Raw genomic sequence first — 6,816 nt, forward strand, 5'->3', positions numbered from 1 at the left:
CAGTGGCAGATGTTTTATAGACGTAAGGCTTGGTACTGTGAACTGCACATGAGCATTGTCTCCACAATGTCATATTTCTAAACATGACTTGTTATAGAAAAACCGACCACAGAAATCTCCCTTTATTTAAGAAACGCTATGTTTAACTAAACTCCAACCAATGCTTTTTCTCTGAAGTCTGTATGGCATATGGTATGGGTCATAATCTGTCAGATTTTTAACCACTTTTGGAATATTTTGTGTACAGTCTGACACCCTTTGCAGGGGTGTAGACCTAAAAAAAGAAGAGTACTATCCATAGCGATGCACATCATTATTAATATTACACAGTATTTATATAGTACCATCATATTATGCAGCGCTGTACAAAGTCTATAGTCATGTCACTAACTGTCCCACAAAGGAGCTCACAATCTAATGTCCCTACTATAGTCATTTGTCATCTAAGGGGAAGACAATAAACTTAACTGAACGTTTTTGGGATGTGGGAGGAAACCCACACAGACACAGGGAGAACCTGCAAACTCCACGCAGATAGTGTCCTTGCTGGGATTTGAACCTAGGACCTAGCACTGCAAAGGCCGGAGTGCTAACCCCTGAGCCACCGTACTGCCCCTGTTATGTTAATGTGCCCGCCCCACTACACGGCTGGCTATGTGTCACTCAAAGAGGAAGAATCTTCCCCCCGAGTGACGTCATGATACCAGAACTCTCCCATCTCAGGTCTGAGCTTGGGATGAAAGACTGGGCGGGTTGTGGGCCGCCCTGGCCCTACAATTCTATACGGGAGACATGGTCCGTAGCTCTTGCCCCCCCCCTTTCAGCAGGGTCCTTCATCCCCCCTTCCCACTGGGGGGATGGACCAGCCAGAGCTACGGACTACCAAAGAATTCTTTGAAAAATAAGTGTGGGCTCATTCTCGGAAAAAGGGAGGGCATGACGTTCCAAACCTGTGCCCGCCCCACTTCACCCCTGTTCTTTCAAAGGAAAGAAAAGGACATTGCTCCAACTGGGACACAAGCAAAAAAACTTGACAGATGTCCTATCCTTTCTCCACTGTACTTAACAATGTTTTCATTGCCATCCTCACTTCCTGCTGTGTGCCTAATTGACCATAACCATTTATAAATTCCCTCTTTGAAGAAACATGTCATTATAATTTCAACAGATTAACTATGTATAAAATACAGTGTTCAGAGTGGAACAGTCCGGAATATGTAATGTACAACACAGTGTACAGATTGAGACAGCCAGGATTATGTAAAGCAAAAGAAAACATACAGAAATGTACAGTCAGGATTATTGTATTATAGTATTGTACAATGCAATATACAGACTGAAGCATTCAGGAGTATGTAAAGCAAAGTACAATGTATGGAGTGTGGCTGTCAGGAGTATGTAAAGTACAACACAGGTTAGAGACTACAGCATTCCAGGTAATGTAAAGCAAAACTTGGGCAGTCAGGATTATGTATTGTACAACACGACATACAGACTGAAGCAATCGGGAATATGTAAAGCAAAGCACAGAGTATGTGGACGTTAGGAGTATATAAAGTACAATACAGAATACAAACCAAAGCATTAAAAGCACAATACATTTTTTTCATGTAATACGAGGCCTGGCTTTGTCATTTTGTTTTACTGTAACATGGAAGCTATTCATTTTGTATGCACCTGACATGCATAGCAAAGAAAATCTAATTTGCTGTACAGCTACAGTGAACTTCAAATTGAAGAATGACCTCAGTGTCCTATATAAAACTTCTATAAAACTCAGTGCCATCTATAAAACTAACAGTTAGAGGTTGTACACTTGTACACTTACCAGGTACATTGAGGCTTTGGCTGCACCCGTAGGAAAACAGCACCAATGCTTCTTGGACTTTAAAGACTAGCAACACACATTTTGTGTACATTTTAGACAAAGCTCAACAATTCTCTGCTATCTGTGTCTGCTGAGTAGACAAAATAATAAAAAACTGGGCATAGGTGACCCCTTTTGAGTAGGAGACACAGGGCAGTTACCCTATAACTAAAATGACCCTGGTTGTACATAGGTAAGTCTTCGTGTAATAAATTAAGGCTTTTTATAGCAACATTTTGAAGGAACTATATCAATTTCATTCAAGTCCACATATTCTGTAGATTTTCACAAGGCCTTCTATACATTATGTAACAGTCGCCTATATAATAAACACTCCCAAATATCTTATACGTCTGGTGATGGCAGTTATTCTGAAGAGTAGGCATTCATTACAAAATAGGAGCGGTACATAGAGTAGAGAGTATAGCAGATGTATATTGACAACATGTAGTGACTTACACCTGTTACATGCATGTCAGACTTCATAGGTCACAGGAAATCATTTCTATGACTTAGGTTCTTTAAGGCAAAGGTGAAGCAGACAACATTTTTCCAGCTTTAAATACCAATACATTTGCTGACAGCTGCATACAGTTCATACATCATTGTACAGTTACTTTTAGAAGTGTAAGTGGGAAAATAAATGTTTGTATTCATTGGATATGATCCTTGGTTCAGTAGGGATAAACAGCAAGTAACTATATATGTATTCGGAATGGAAGTGGCACTGTACACACAGTCACACTGGTCAGTTCCTATAGAAAAGGAAGCCAGCTATACATTACCTCTCTGGTTCGTTGCACTAACACATGTAAATTAGTATGGTTTAAGGTAGCATTAGGCTAGCTATTTTTTTTACCAGCAAACTAAAAAAATAACTATTGTATAACACAATCGTGTAGTTGTAGGTAACTTTGCCACTGTAATCAAAGTGCCCAATCAGTTGCCCTGCAAAGGAAGAAAGCAGTGTATGAATATCTCACCCTGTGTGCACTTCTGAAAGCTGTTCAGTAGCAATTTATTGCACTGTGATTTCTCCTGATGAGTGGGCACTGAGCACAGCAGGGGATATTTCCAAAAATATTAGCTTTTGAGGAGACTAGGCAATGATTAGAGGGGTGTTAGTTAGTGGCTTAGTTATTCTGTCAATGCAGAAACCATCGTGGCCATTTATAAAGGTACTCTTACTAAATGCAATACAGTACTTTACATTATTATTAAATATTGCATTTCTTGCTGCTTTAATATCATTATTTCTGAAGCATGATAGGGCAATCAGAAATGAGTTGCCAAAGTTTAAGCAAGAGGCTTACAAAGGTGTACCATCCCTTTGACAGTACATGCCCTCTGTTACAATGTTTGTTTTACCAAAGTTACACATTCCATCAGCCTTTGCTTTATTTGGGTAACATTTATAGATGTAAATAAGTCAAAGTCAATTATTAATACTCTTGCTAAAGATATCTCTGTAGTTGGTCCAGCTTGTGTTGAATAAAAATGCCATTGTATTTAAATACTTCAGTCCCTTATTTTTTAACCTATAACGCCATGCCTTGTTTGTAGACTGTTTGTATAAGTATACACGTGAATACGTTAAAACATATAAGATATATTGCTATACAAGTAATTTATGTTAAATCATACATTTGTAATTTAATTAAAAGAAATAAAATAAAATTGACCGAAGTAGAAAAACGTTCACTGTCACAGTGCAGACAGTGCAGACGCAGGTTCTTTTTGTAAATTTTCCCTATATGATAGTGTTGCGGTTATTGCTTCCCCACACCTTTGAAGCCCAGTGAGACATCAATTGTAGTATCTTACCCATGGCAGCCCATTGAGAATGAATGGGGGGGAGTGAGCAGTTCAGTACGACCCACTGCCGACTGTGCAATGCTATTTCTTTAAGCAGTTGCTCAGCAGTGTGGGGCAAAAGTGCCAGCCACCCGGAGCTCTATAGGGGCCGCTGCTCCAAAAGCATATCTGAACCTATAGTTTATAATAGGCCTTCTAACCCTTCTCTATTCTAGCCAAAACTGAAAAATGTTGGCTAATATTGTCTTGCAAATATCACGTCCCAGTTCAAAAGGTTCTTCAAATTCTAATTTTTTAACCTTTGCCAGTTGTTGCTGCTGTTTTACGAGCTTGATAACAGACATGAGAAATGTCTGGTAATAGTGGGAAGATTTCCGTATAAAGCATTCTCAGAAAGGATATTTCGTCAGCTGGGTCGGATATTTAACCACAAAACAATCTCAATGCCATGTAATTTACAGTCTATATTGCACAACAGAATATTAAAACATGATAAGACAGAGCTGAAAAGTCTTTGGCATATAGTCTAGAAATTAGGAGTAAATGAAACTGTGTTGTGTGTTTGTTGTGTATGTTATTATTTAACAACACTGTAAGCGTATTTCATTCATTAATAAATACCAATTACAGTACTTGTATTGGTTTATAAACTGAACATGATTTCTTGGTGGTTCTTATAGCCAGACATCTCTATCATTGTTTCTGATAAAACTTCTTTCTTAAGTTTTATTGTATTACCAATTTTTAAAAAGAACCAGTAGGAGTACACGATGTCTGTATTGGTACTTGGACAAAAGTGGCCTGGTCCCCCTTGTGCTCCTTTGTCCTAAAGGGGGTTTAAAACCTAACTTTTTAGTTGTAAAAATTTAACTCCATAAAGTTTGGCTATGTATTAGATTCTAAGTAGGTAAAAAAAAGGTATTCATAGAGCAGGTGGATGTATTGTCTGTGTACATACCCAGCAAATGGCACTATTTAATCTTGGGGCCATTTTGGACCCAAGTTGGGAGCCGGTGGGAACTATTCTTTGCACATGACTGTGGCAGATTGCAACATGTTTCCCAAAAGGGTTTGGCTATGCTTGAAGATTTGTGTCATGGCTATGTGTGCAAAGGTGGTTACCTGCAGTGGAGATTGCCGGTCCTGGGCACAAAACAGCAGTTTACTGCGCACCTGGGATCTGCCAATTGACCTTCTTGTTGGGCAGTAATTCATTTGGTAAACCACACACATTAAACCATGAACCATGGATTAAAGTAAAATGCATTTTTACTTAATAAAACACAGAAACTGAAGTATCTTCCTCTTTTCAGACCTCATTTCCTTCTTGTGCTTTGGTCATTTTCTTAAGTATGAATATAATAACTGTAACTGACCATATGACCTTATGTATAAAGCAGCACTGATGAATAAAGGAAAGAAAAGAGAACTTGTAGGAGAGTAGGCACAGTTCAAAAATTGACTGTATAAGAAACAATAGCAATTAACCTTGAAAAGCATTGTTATAATTCAGTATGAGGGAGTTTTTAATAGTGACTAGATAGTGACTCCAATAAGGGGAACTTTATAGGGGTCCTTTAGGTGCCCTATGATTAAACTGTGCTCAGATCAAGTGCATGCGCCCCATACTATGCCAGTGGTGTTCACCTAGCAGTTCAACATACAGTAGATGACATGCAACCTTTTTTTATGACACCAGTTTCCCAAGAAGATGGATTTTCCCCAAACTATCTTCATCGGCACACTAAAAACACCACCTGTATTATATTATCTGCAGTAAATATGGTTTTAGTTCAAGGGAAATATGTTTGATTTAGTAATCCATATATAAACAAATGCTTACAAATTTGGTGATGTTTACCATAAGTTATCATAACTTGCCAAATTGTATGTAGCATGTGTGTTAACTATCACATTTATTATCCTGCTTCTGTCACCACTTGAAACAGCAACTCATTGCATCTTGGAGGTTATTTTAGGGTCCAGCAAAATCTGGATTTTTTCGGTCTCATAAAGATCAATTGTGATCAGCATCATCACAGAAAAAATGTGTACAGGTGTCCTATGATGTCCAGAAGGAGGTTATTGATGATATGCTGCATTGGTTTATTTACAACTATCTAATGATTTCTATTGTTATACTATTGTATACAACTCAACACAGCATCTCACGCTCATCATCCCATCTGCATACAACAGGACAGACTGCCTGACAGCAGCAATTCTCCCTAAATGGTATGTACATACACTGTTCCTAAACTGTCTGTACAGCATTGATCCTAAACTGTTACCTGTAGCTTCAATGAATGATCTTGTGCTTGAATGATCTGCTCTGTGCTTGCATTAAAGATTGGAAGGCTGACAGGCTAGCTGGAGGCGATGAGCTAAAAAAAAGGTGTAAAAGTTGCTTTGGCTGAACATTTTGAGGATAAGTTACTCAATAATGGCTGCAGCTACAGAGGCCAGTGAGGCTTCTTGTGAGCAATAGGTTTATATTTAAATGTCTAAACCCTGGCCACAGTCCAATCTTAACGTGAAATACAATCATGAAGATTTTGTCAACTGAAAGGTAAAAATGGAATAAAACAGTTAATCAGCACTGTTTTGAGCCACTAATGTGTTTTTTTATGCAGCTCTTTCCTTCAGATGACTTAATATAAATGTGTCTTGTGCTTTGTAGAACTTTGCCATCTATTATACTTTATATGTACAGTAAGCTGAGAGGTCAGATCATTATGACCAGTCATGCTCTAAATGTAAACTTTAATGTACACAAAGAACCAGCTTTATTAAGTTTATTCTCTGTAGCAGGTTCCTAATCTAATAAAAGTTTATGCTGTTAATGTCACAAATTATTAATAGCCAGACCAGATGTATCTTTCTGCTCCAGCGCCTGGTCCGAATCATAAATGATCCTGTCTTGATGTTTAGAGTGCAGAACAGCCAGCTGACTAAATGTTGGCTCTGGGGTCCAAATCACATGTATGCTGATTGACAGACCTGACCCAATTATTTTTAAACTTAGGCTGTATAACCATATGGCTGTGACCTACACTATGACACTTTCATTGCTAGCTTGAAATATCCTAGTAAAAAATCAAACCATAACAAATTCTGTCCTAGAGAGTTTTGTA

This window comes from Pyxicephalus adspersus, chromosome 10 (genome assembly GCF_032062135.1).
Source record: "Pyxicephalus adspersus chromosome 10, UCB_Pads_2.0, whole genome shotgun sequence".
Classification (NCBI taxonomy): domain Eukaryota; kingdom Metazoa; phylum Chordata; class Amphibia; order Anura; family Pyxicephalidae; genus Pyxicephalus; species Pyxicephalus adspersus.